The sequence below is a fragment of the Zalophus californianus genome, chromosome X (assembly GCF_009762305.2).
Source record: "Zalophus californianus isolate mZalCal1 chromosome X, mZalCal1.pri.v2, whole genome shotgun sequence".
Classification (NCBI taxonomy): domain Eukaryota; kingdom Metazoa; phylum Chordata; class Mammalia; order Carnivora; family Otariidae; genus Zalophus; species Zalophus californianus.
In genome coordinates, this window is record NC_045612.1 from 28,766,923 (window position 1) to 28,780,028 (window position 13,106).

A 13,106-nucleotide genomic window follows, 5' to 3' on the forward strand; every position below is an offset into this window, starting at 1 on the left:
GGGCAGCCATTGTGGAAACAGTCTGGCAGTTTCTCAAAAAAAGTTAAAGATAAGTTAAAGAAAACCAGTTGATTTAGCAATTATGCTCTTAGGTATATTCTCCCAAAAATGGAAACATGTGTCCACAGAAATACTAGTAAACCAATTTTCTTAGCAGAATTACACATAAAAAGCAAAGCTGGAAACAATCCAAATGTCCATTCACTGATAACTAGACAAATGAAATGTAGGATATCCATACACTAGACTATTTGACCATACAAAGGAGTGAAGTAGTGATACATGGTACAAAACGGAAGAACACTGAAAAGACTATGCTTAGTTGAAAGAACTCAGACACAAAAAGGTCATGTGTTGTGTGACTCCATTTATATGAAACGTCTAGAATAGGCAAATTTATAGAGAGAGAAAATAGATGAGTGGTTGCCAGAGGGATGAGATTAGGGGGAAATGAGCAGTGACTACTTATGTACACAGAATTTGTTTTTGGGGAGAGAGAAATATTCCGGAATGAGATACTGGTAATGATTGCACAACTCTGAATATGTAAGAAGCCACAGAATTGTACATTTTAAAAGACTGAATTTTAGGTATGTGAATTATATCTAAATAAATGTATTAACAAAAAAATGAAGATGGAGACTTCTGCTTTCACTTGGAGCACAGAAATCTGGAAACATTATTGCTTCCACACTAACAATGAACAAAAGCCAAATAACCTTCAAAATCATGTTTTCCTGAGTGCAGAAAGAGACGTGAATTAACAAAGCAACAAGCCATAAAAATAAAATAAAAGAGTGACAAGCCCCACCAGAGAGAAGGTATCTATGAACTGTCTCACGTTTGATAGAGCATGGGAAAAAGAAGTAGCCAACATACAGACAGGGAAGAAAAAAATCAGTTTCTAAAATCCAATGAAGGACTACATTTTGGAATTGTGGGATTCCTTGAAAACAATCGTAGTTACATAGCAAACTTATGTGAATTTTTCAAGTTGTTTTTACATAGTTCTAATTTGTTTGATACTTTCATAATGAAATTTTTTCTTTTGAATACAAAAAAATACTATGAAGGTTATTAGTTTGTTGTGGAGGGATTTTGGGAATCTGCAAATGACATGAATGGGAAATTCACAGAAAAGGAAGCTGAATCGTCTATAAAAAACAAATAGTTGATAGCCACCCTATTAGTGATGGAAATGTTAAATGTAAAAAGAATGAAATACTGTTTCATATCTGTATAGAGACAAAATATTTTTATAAATTCCCTGAAACTATTGTTGGTAAGGATGAGAGAAAATAAAGAATGGGAATTCTCATCTATCTCTGACAAGGTTAAAAAGTGTTATTACCATAATCTAGGAAAGTCTTTTAAAGTTTGAAATGGCAATAACTTAGGAAACTTCAATTTCACATCTAAAAGTATACCTCAGAGAAATTCTTATACAAGTGTACATGAGGGATAAATAAGAATGTACATTTCAGAAATAAGAACATCAATAAACTGAGGTATATTAATGAAAACATACTCTATCTCCACTAAAATGAATGAATGAGATTTACATGTATAAACAAAGATATCTCTCAAAAAACAAAGTGCAATGAAAAAAAAGCAATTTGCTGAACCATATCTACAAAATGATACAATTTATATAGGTACAAACACCATAAAAGAACATTATATATTGTGCATGGATATTTAAACATACAGTCAATGTATGAAAACATGCCATGTGGAAGATGAATATGAAATTCACACTAAAGGAAGGTATGAAAGGAGATTAAGCTTTGAGGGAGGTAAACAGGGGGCTTTAGCTGATCTTTAAAGTGTTAAGTCTTTTAAAAAAATCTATTTGAAGGAAATATGGAACAATGACAAGATTTTATAAAGTGTTGTGTTTCTACAGTATTCTCTCTGAAACTGTCCACATATTTGAAATACTTAATACTAAAATTTAAATAAAAATTATAAGAAAAATTCTAAATTCAGGAGATTTGGCACCAAACTGGCTGCAAGTGAAAAAAATTTATTTTCAATGCCTTTATTATTAAATAACAAAGATGAAAATAAAATTTTCACTCAAGAAATTACAAAATAATAAAATCACCCTTTGGGGAGTAGGAGAAATATTTAATGAAATTAATCTGAGAGATACTTAAATCATAAAATAGAAAAGTATGGTAACATGGATAAATGCAAGAGTTTTTTCCTCTAAAGAAGCCAAAAAACCTTTAGCAAGCATAATAAAAATAAAGACAAAAACATCACAGAAAACAACAGGAAGACCAAGAGGAGATACAAAATATAGTAAAAGTAAAAAAGTAAATCAAAACAGAGCACATTAAAAAGAGATATGCCTGCATATTCCAGGGAGAGAACATTAGAATACTAATATAAAAGTCCAGGCAATAAAGAGATCCTAAAATAAATCATTGGCAGAGGGATCTGTTTAAAAAAACTTTCGATTCAAGAGATAAGTTGGAAGTAAAAATAACAGGACTTGACAATGGGCTGGATGTTAGGAATGAATGAAAATGACCAGTCTGTACAACTCCCGAGTTCCTTTGCTGGGTGGCTGAGTAGATGTCCGTTCTGCCAAATGAGTTAAAGAATATAAGGGAGACACAGATTTGAGGATAAAGATGACTGAGTAGAGACGGGATATAATTACTTTCATGTGCCTATGAGACATATTGGTACAGAGGTATGCTTCCTAATGTCACACCATTCCTTGAGAGCTCATACTGTTCTATTTTTTCCGAGACTTATTTCCATTATTTAGTTTTTCTTTCTACATAAATCTTAACCACTGCCTTCAATTTCCCCCACTTTGACGTTTCCAGTTCAACCTTTCTTCAATTACAACAATCAGAATTTCTTACAATATCCCAAGTGTGGAGGTACCACAGTTCAGTGTAAGTAGAAACAAATGGTCTCTGTTGTTTTCAACTGTCTCCCAATCACAACAGAATTTCATTAGTCTTTCTGGGATATAACACCTAGAAATACAAATATGTTCTGGGGGAAGGGTTAAAATATCCAGTGTAAAGTCCAGTGAAAAATCAGTGAATCCGGAGATTGTAGATGTCCGCAACATAGGGTCATGTTGATCTCTGTATAAAACCGTATTTTTCTGAATTAAGCTACCTAGTAGGTAAACCTTACTGAATAGGTTAACTCTAGGTGATTCAGATAATCATTCAAACTCACAAAATTAATACAGCAAAGACTTAATGAGTCACACTATTGGCTGGAGTTGTTAATCAATCCTTCATTTTTACCTTACCCTGATCAAGTTAAAATTTAAGATCTAGCCAAACAGGTAACTTTGAAATTGTGGTGGGAAATGTTTACATTTTGGGAAGAACCGGTCTTTAACAAAGCATGTAAGAACACCTCCTGGTGAATGTATCTTGGTGACAAATACACAAAACCAACATACTAAACTTAGTTTCAACATAATAATTGTGACAACTCCAAACAAGAACATTCATAGAGATCAGTTACTTATGCCTAGGATCATGAATTATATAATTAAGTATAGCCTGCCATAAATGGAATTGGTTTGGCAGTCTGGTTTCTTATATAAATGTAATAGATCAGAACGTTGAGGAGATAAAAATGTGCTTGCTTCCCTCATATACCACGCACTCTCCAGAACAAACATATACAACCTCTAACACATAGTATCATTTGAAGCCCATTCCACTCACCTAATGACCAAAGGACTGCTCTTTAATGAAACACTTTAACTGGCTTTACCCTTCTAACCATAAAATCTTTCACATAACGTAAATCCTGTGGTCTTTCTAACCTAGCTAATAATGATAACCACAATTCCACTTTATAAAAATCAATATTTACTGAACACTTATTACATACCAGGTTCTGTTCTTTGTGCTTACTATGTATTAATTCCTTTAATCTCAAAGTGATGTTACGAGGTACGTTACTGCCATTAGTATCATTTAAGAGGTTAGTAATGAGACAGGGAAAGTGTTGAAAAACATTAAAAACCTTACCCAAGTTAGTAATTGCCAAACCTTGGATTCAACTCCTAGGCTGATGTGACTCCGAAGACAACAGCATTAGCCTCTGCTCTATTCTACTAGAAAACAGCCAGGGTAGGAATCCATCTCATCTGTCTTACTTTACCACTTTATTTTTATCTCATACTCTGTATTACCACACCAGTCTGGTATTTTGTCCCTAAAAGTGATACTAAACCATATGTTATGAAAACTTAGTAATAACCTCAAAGTTTACCATTCTATTTCAAGTGTCCCAATTTCTCTTAGATATTGAAATAAGATTTGAATTGCTTACCTCAGATCCTGTTTATGAACTAAAATGAATCGAGAAATGAATGAGACCTCCAAGAATGTAACTAACTAAATCAGTGCTTCCTAAACTTAATTTCATTATGATAACTGTAGATGCTGCTTATGCCCAGAGCATCACCAGCTTAAGGCCTTTGACTATCCCAGGCCCTACTTGGCAACCTAAATATTCAGAGGATCAATGTTTCAGGCTCAGCTATAACCCTTTCATAAAAATTTGGTTGCCAAGCTATCATCTAAAGCTTTCTTAAGCCTTTTTATATCTTTGAGCTTCAATAACACTTAGGTAATATGCTAGCTAGCGAAAAAGGATGGGGGGGTAGGAACTGTGTTATTGAAGATGGGGAAAAAGAAGGGCGAACAAAGAGAGTATCTTCTTTCTACTTTATTACACAAAATGCTTTCCTCTACAGATAAATGACAGTTCACTCTCTATCCTGCAGGGTAAGAAATAAAGTTATAAATCTAAAACATTAATGGATTCATACTGTATTTCAAGAAGCATGTAGAGCAAAACTCCTTTCTGGGACTGACTTAGAAGTGACAGAGGATGGCATGAAGGGTCATACCAACTATACTGGCTTTCACATCCCACAAATAAAAATTTATAATGACTTGTCTTTCATGTCTGAAAGATGGTATTATTAACTCACCATTAGGAAGGGCATGTCCTAAAAAGTTTTCTGTGTAGTTTATAAATGGCATCGTAATTTAAATATACTAGGGGAACTTACTTAAAGAAACTGTATTTTGAAACCAAGCAAATAAAACATTTCAATGCATAAAAAGTAATTTACTAAATAAAAGTGAAGAAATACAACTCATTAAATCACTAGCCCTGAGGTTGACATCTGACTGAACTTCAAAAAGACAAATTAAAATAACTTTCAAAACTTTTAAAACCATAATTCCCAAATCAGTAATGATCAATAGATGGCTAATTGGGCCTTTTAGAATACGACAAGTGGTTCTAGAAGCAAGTATGAAATAAATATTGTTTTGTGATTTTTTTTGTTGATGATAAAATTCAAAGGCCTAAAATAAGAGAGAAGACTAGTATTGTAGTGTGATTATAACAATGTTAGATGAAGACAAATTAAGAAGAAAGAAGCCCAGTAATTCTGCTTACATAGCTCTGTTATCTTGGAGTAAATTACTTACCTCCTTTAAGTCTTTATTTCTTCACTTATAAAATGCATAATAGGGACTTCTACTTCCAAGACAGAATTTCCTATTCCTATTGCTAAATAAAATTAACAAACTTAGACATGATAGATGATAGATGATAGATAGATAGATAGATAGATATAGATAGATAGAAAGAAAGCAATAAAACAAACAAGAAAACTCTGTAAAGTGGAGAGTAGAAGACCAACAGAAAACTCAAGACACAAGGAACAACACAATGGCCAGTTCTCTGGACTTTCTTTTTTTCATATATCACACACTTGGAGATGAAGAAGCCAGCAACCTGCAAATGCCAAGGAGTTCAGATGAGAAAAACAACACAATCTTGTTCTCTCAAGCCATAGGACCATGAAAAAGGCAGCCTCACATAACAAAAAACGTTTAAGCAATAAGAGTTCTACTCTAGCCAAGCACCATGGAATAAAGAGTGACCTAAACACTACCAATATCAGCAAAGATTAAGTCAAGAACCAAGACTACCACCATTGCCAGTGTGTAATGAAACACCCCCAATATACCCAGTAGATTAGGTCAGAAAAGGCTGAGCAAAGATCCAGGACTTCCAATTCCACCAGGCAGTAAAAGCACCCCCCTACCTCAATGTCAACCCCTACCCATTCCAGTTGGAAAGGTGTCAGAGGAAGTCAACTAAAATAGAAGATTTAAATAAGATACTGAATATCAAAGTATAATACTCAAACTGTCAAGGACTCAATAAAAAAAATACTCATCATATGAAGAAGGCATTACTGATTCAAGAAACTGAGAGATTCCTAAACATGATAAAATCAAAGAAATTGACATCATAGCACATCGTAATCAAGCTTCTAAAAACTGAAGAAGAGGGGGGACGAGCAAGATGGCAAAGGAGTAGGAGACCTAAATTTCGTGCAGTCCTAGGAATTCAGCTAGATAGTTATCAAACCATTCAGAACACCTACAAACTCAACAGGAGATCGAAGAAAAGAATAGCAAGCATTCTATGAACAGAAAAACAACCACTTTTTGGACGGTAGGACATGCGGAGAAGTGAATCCGAGGCGATATTTGGGAAGATAGACCGCGGGGGGAGGGAGACTCCGTCAGCCGGGTACAGGCAAGTGATAGAGCAGCGGAGCACAGAATTGGAAATTTTAGAAGTCAGCACCACTGAGGGACATCTCTCCAGTGGCTAAGCAGAAGGTGGAACTCTCACTGGGACAGTGTGGTCTCAGGATGCTCAGGGTCACAGAAAGACCGGGGGTGCCTGAGTGCGGCAGAGCTCCCAGGTATCAGAGCGGGGAAGTCGGCTGCAAAGACGGAGCGGAGGAGTCTTGCCATTTGCAGACGTGGATGGAACTAGAGGGTATTATGCTAAGCGAAATAAGTCAATCAGAGAAAGACAGGTATCATATGCTCTCACTGATATGAGGAGTTTGAGAAACAAGACAGAGAATCATAGGGAAAGAGAGGGAAAAATGAAACAAGACGAAATCAGAGAGGGAGACAAACCATAAGAGACTCTTAATCTCAGGAGATAAACTGAGGGTTGCTGGAGTGGTGGGGGGTGGGAGGGATGGGGTAGCTGGGTGATGGACATTGGGGAGGGTATGTGCTATGATGAGCGCTGTGAACTGTGTAAGACTGATAAATCACAGACCTGTACCCTGAAACAAATAATACATTATATGTTAATCAAAGAATTTTTAAAAATTTAAAAAATAAAAATTGAAGAAGAGAAAGAACAAGTTTGAAAGCAAACAGATAAACAACACATTGCCTATAGGACAAAGACAAAATGACAATTGATTCATGAATAAAAAGAATGGAGGCCACTAGGAATTTGCATGATATTTTTCAAATGCTAAAATCAAAGAAATCTAAATGCAAAATCCTTTATCTAGTAAAAATATCTTTCAGGAATGAAGAGAAAATCAAGACATTCTCAGATAAAGGAAAATGAAGTTTGTCGCCAGCAGAGTTATTCTGAAGGCATAGCTAAAAGAAGTTCACTAACAAAGGGGAAATGATAAAAAGTAATCTTAGAACATCAAAATGAAGAAATAATAGAGTATGCAAAATTACGAGTAATGACAGAAAATTTTTCTTTTATCAAGTTGACTAAATCACATCAGACAGTTGAAACAAAAATTAGAAGACTGTATGATGCACTTTTAAATGTATATAGAAGAATTATTTAAGATGACTTATCAATGGGGAGGAATAAAGGGAGATAAGTGTTCTATAATTCATAACTGGTAATGACATCAATATATTGTAAAAAGTTATGTGTATACAATGTAAAATCTAGAGCAACCACTAAAAAAGCTACCCAAAGAGGTTTATAAAAAAGAGACTAGATAAATCAAAATGAAATTCTAAAAAGATGTTCAGTATAAATTATTCAAAATAAAAATATATGGCTATATTAAGATCATATAAAGTAGATATCAGAGAAAAGGAAATTATGAGAGACAGAAAAAGAGAAATATTACACAGAAATAAAATGCTCAATTCATGGGGTACCTGGGTCACTCAGTTGGTTGAACAGATGACTCTTGATTTTTGCCTCAGGTCATGATCTAAGGGTCCTGGAATCAAGCCCTGCCTTGGGCTCCATGCTCAGCGGGGAGTCTGCTTGTCCCTCTCCCTCTGCGTATCCTCCTACCCCTGCTGGTACTCTCTCTCTCTAAAATAAATAAAATATAATAAAATCTTTTAAAAAATAATAAAAATTTAAAATTTAAAATTTGAGGCACCTGGGTGGCTCAGTCAGTTAAGCATCTGCCTTCGGCTCAGGTCATGATCCCAGGGTCCTTGGACCGAGTCCCACATCAGGCTCCTTGCTCAGCAGGAGCCTGCTTCTCCCTCTGCCTGCCGCTCCCCCTGCTTGTGTGCTTTCTCTCCCTCTCTCTCTCTCTGATAAATAAATAAACAAAATCGTTAAAAAATAATAAAATTTAAAATTTAAAAAGTACCCACAAAACATACAAAGTATACACAATCTCCTGGGCCATAAAATAAGTCTCAAAAAATTTAAAAGAATTCATATAATACATAGTGTGTTCTCTGAACACAATGTGTTTAAACTTGAAAACAAAAATAGATAACAAGAAAATAACCAAATACTTTAAAATGATCCAACACACTTCTAAATAATTCACAGACTGAACTGCTATCTCGGGCACCTGGCTGGCTCAGTTGGTAGAGCATGCAACTTTTGATCTTGGAGTTGTGAATTTGAGCCCCACAGTGGGTGTAGAGATGACTTAAAAATAAAATCTTTAAGAAAAAATAAAAAGCTATTTCAAGGGGGATAAAAAATACACTGAACAGAATAAAACTGAAAATGAAAAATATCAAAATATGTAAGACACTTTTAAAGAAGTGCTAGGAAAAATATTTATATCACTAAATAATGCATCCATAGAAAAGAGGAAGCATAAGAGCAGAAATCAGTGAAATCGAATGCAAAAAAACATAAGATAAAATCAATGGAAGAAAGAGGTGTTTCTTTGAAAAGATCAATAAAATTGGTAAATCTCTAATACGACTGATAAAGAAAAAGGTAGGAAAATACAAATCACCACTACCAAGAATGAAACAGGAGTTAGCACTACAGAATCTGCAGACATCAAAAATAATAAATACTACAAATAAGTCTACACATATAAATTTGGCAACTTGATAAAATAGATCAATTATTTGAAAATCACATACTACCACAACTGACCCAATGTGTAGAAGAATGATTAAGATAGCCATATAATTATTAAGTAAATTTAATTTCTAATTGTAGAATTCTAACAAAAATTGTGAAGTCTCGGATGACTTCAGTAGAGTATTCAACCAAGTCTTTAAGGAAGAATTAACATAAATTTTAGAAAATCTCTTCTAAAATGTTAAAGAGAAAGGTATAATTCATAGGTCTTATGATGAGGCCAGTATTTACCTGATAAACAAGATAGAATGCTAAATAAATAAATAAATAAATAAATAAATAAATAAATAAATACAATACAACAATCTCTCATGAACATATATACAAGAATCCTGAACCAAACATTAACAAACAGAATCGAACAATATACAAAAACAATTATACACACTGACAATTGCTTTGTATTCCAAGGATGTAAGATTCTCTTAATATTTGAAAATCAATAAATGTAATCACCATATTAACAGACTGAAGAAGAAAAATGAGAGTATCATGTTAATTGCCACATACAAAAGCATATGACAAAATTCAACAGTGATTCATGATGAAAAGAGTCATAAAAATAACAATAGAGTACAGCTTCCTCAGTCTGATAAATGGCATCTACACAAAACCTTCTAACATTGCACTTGCTGGTTAAAGACAAACGGTTTGCCAGGAGGATTGGGAGCAAGGCAAGGATGCCTACTCTGACAATTTATTCTTAATCATCACTGTGCTAGAAGTTCTAGTTTCTAACTGAAGAAGAAAAATTTAAAACTATAGAAAAAAGAAGGGAAGAAATAAAACTACCAGTACTTGCAGATGACATTATACAAAAATCTAAGAAATCTACAAAAAAAACCCTGCTAGAATAAGTATGTTCAGCAAGGTTACAGGATAGAAGATAAATATCAAATATATTTCTATATATAAGCAATCAATACATGGACACTAATATTAAATTGTAATACAATTACAAGTGTTCAAAAAAACGTCTTAAGTGTAAGTCTAAAAACATGTATTCAGGACTTGTTTGAGAAAAACTATAAAATGTAGATGAAAGAAATCAAAGAACATCAAAATAAAATGAAAGACACACAGTGTTCACAGACTGGAATACTCATAATACTAAATATATCTATTCCCCACAAACTGATCTCTAGGTTTACCATAATCCCTATCAAAATACTGGCAAAATTTGTGTAGACACAGACAAGCTTAATATAAAATATATACACAAATGCTCAAGCCCTAGAATAACTAAAACGATCTGGAAAAATTAGAATCACACATGAGGGGCACCACTGTACCTGATATTAAGTGTTACTACACAACTACAGAAATCATGGCAGGGGGATATTGGCAGAGGGATCAGTGGAACAGAATAAGGAACCCAGAAATAGGGGCGTCTGGCTGGCTCAGGTGGTGGAACATGCAACTCTTGATCTCAGGGTTGTAAGTTCGAGCCCCACACTGGGTGTAGAGATTACTTAAAAAAATAAAATATTTAAAAAAACAGGAACAGACTGACGTGAATATGCCCATCTGATTTTTAGCAAAAATACAAAAGCTGTTTAATGGAGTTAAGACAGCCTTTTAAACAAATGGTGCTCAAGCAATTGTACGTGACAGGAAAACAAATGAACCTCAACCTCGACTTCACAACTTATATAACAATTAACTCTAAAAGATCAGGGAATTTAATGTAAAATTTTAAACTATAAAACTTAGAAAAAATAGCAAAGGTGAAATCTTTGGGATGTAGGACGAGGCAAACAGCTCTTAGATTTGTCGTCAAAAACATGATCAATGGGGGGCACCTGGGTGACTCAGTAGGTTAAGCAACGGACTCGGTTTTGGCTCGGGTCCTGATCTCAGGATGGTGAGATGGAGCCCTGAATTGGGCCCCGCACTCAGCATGGAGTCTGCTTAAGACTCTCTCTCCCTCTGCCCCCCATCCACTCTCTTGTGCGTGCTCTCTCTATAAAAGAAATAATAAATCATTTTTTTAAAAAAACTGCATGTGAATCTAAAAGTTTATCACAATAAAACAGTTTAATCTAATAGAGAGTTTCTCCATGACCACACCAAAAGTTCATCATTTAAATTTCTCTAAATAAGTGTGATGGTGAAATGAGATGTCTTAAAATTAAAGATTCAATTTGGAAATAACCACCTCTGCTTGGTTTCAGTTTCACAGGATGCCTATTTCTTATGTGACATTATTTGCCTAGCCATATGACATTCCCCACTGATGGCAATGAAGCTCCCCACAGTTGTAGAGAATGTTGAGAACCAAGAAACGTAGGCTTGGGATGTATAGGGAATATGTCAAAGACATACTTTAGGCCATTTTTGTTGAAACATGGAAAACAAATGTTTTATGTCTTTCTGATCATAAAATTTTAACTTCAAAATAAGTTTAACTTAAAAAGTATATAATGGGGCACCTGGGTGGCTCAGTCATTAAGCATCTGCCTTCAGCTCAGGTCATGATCCCAGAGTCCTGGAATCGAGCCCCACATCAGGCTCCCCTGCTCAGCCAGGAGCCTGCTTCTCCCTCTCCCACTCCCCCTGCTTGTGTTCCCTCTCTCGCTGTGTCTCTCTCTGTCAAATAAATAAATAAAATCGTAATAAATAAATAAATAAATAAATGAAAAGTATATAATACTACCTATTTGTGTATGGTACAAGAAATTAAATGGAATAATACTAATTATAATTGCAACAATAAATCCAACTCACAATTACAGTCCTGCTTATGAGGCTAAAGGAAGAGAATTGAGGATAATGAGAATATGATTGTTCTAGGGAGAGGGGGTTAGACATGAAACACACAGGACAAAAATTATATAATCTGAGGCTGTACTTCTATCTAGAAAATTCCTTAAACTATTAGTTAAAATATTACATATTAAGAAATAAATAAATAAAATATTACACAATATTTCAGGATTGAATTTGAAGGAATTAACTTGCCATATTAATTACACTATCCAATTATGGGTCTATTCATTCCCTAATATAAGCCACAGACACACACAGACACAGACATACACACACACATTTACTTCTAAACTCTAAAAGAGCAGGGACTAAGTATTACATTTTTGTTCCACTATACCCTTGCATAGAGCCTGGCACTTAGAAAACTCACACATATTTGTATCCTAAGCGACTCAAAGTGTGGTCCATGGACAAGCAGCATCGGCATCTCCTGACAGCTTATTAGAGATGCAGAGTCTCAGGCTCTATTTTCTACCTAGTGAATTGGAATCTGCATTTTGACAAGATCTTCAAGTGATTCATTTACATATTATAGTTGAAAAGCACTACTCTAGACAATCAGCAATTGGATTGACTACTGTTGTGACAACATATTTCAAGGTAGAAAATAAAAATGTAATATTTTCTCTATATAAGCATACCTTGTTTTATTGTGCTTCGCTTTATCGCCCTTTGCAGGTAATGCATTTTTCACGAATTGAAGGTTAGGGCAACCATGCATTCAGCAAGTCTATAGGCACAATTTTCCAATGTCATTTTGTTCTTCTCTTAGTGCTATGTGACATATGTTGATCTGTCAACAAGCAATCTTTGATGGTGTTATACTGTTAATTGTTTTGGGGTGCCACAAACTGTACCTATAGAAGATAGTGAACTTAATCGATAAATGATGTGAGTGTTCTGCCTCCTGCATGGACTGGCCTTTCCTTGTCTCTCTCCCTCTCCTTTGGTCCTCCCTATTTTATGAGAAAAACCAATAATGAAGAAATTAGGTAAATGAATGACTCTACAATGGCCTTTAAGTGTTCAAGTGAAAGGAAGAGTGACATATCTCTCGCTTTACATTAAAAGCTAGAAATGATGAAACAGTAAGGCATTTCAAAAGCCAA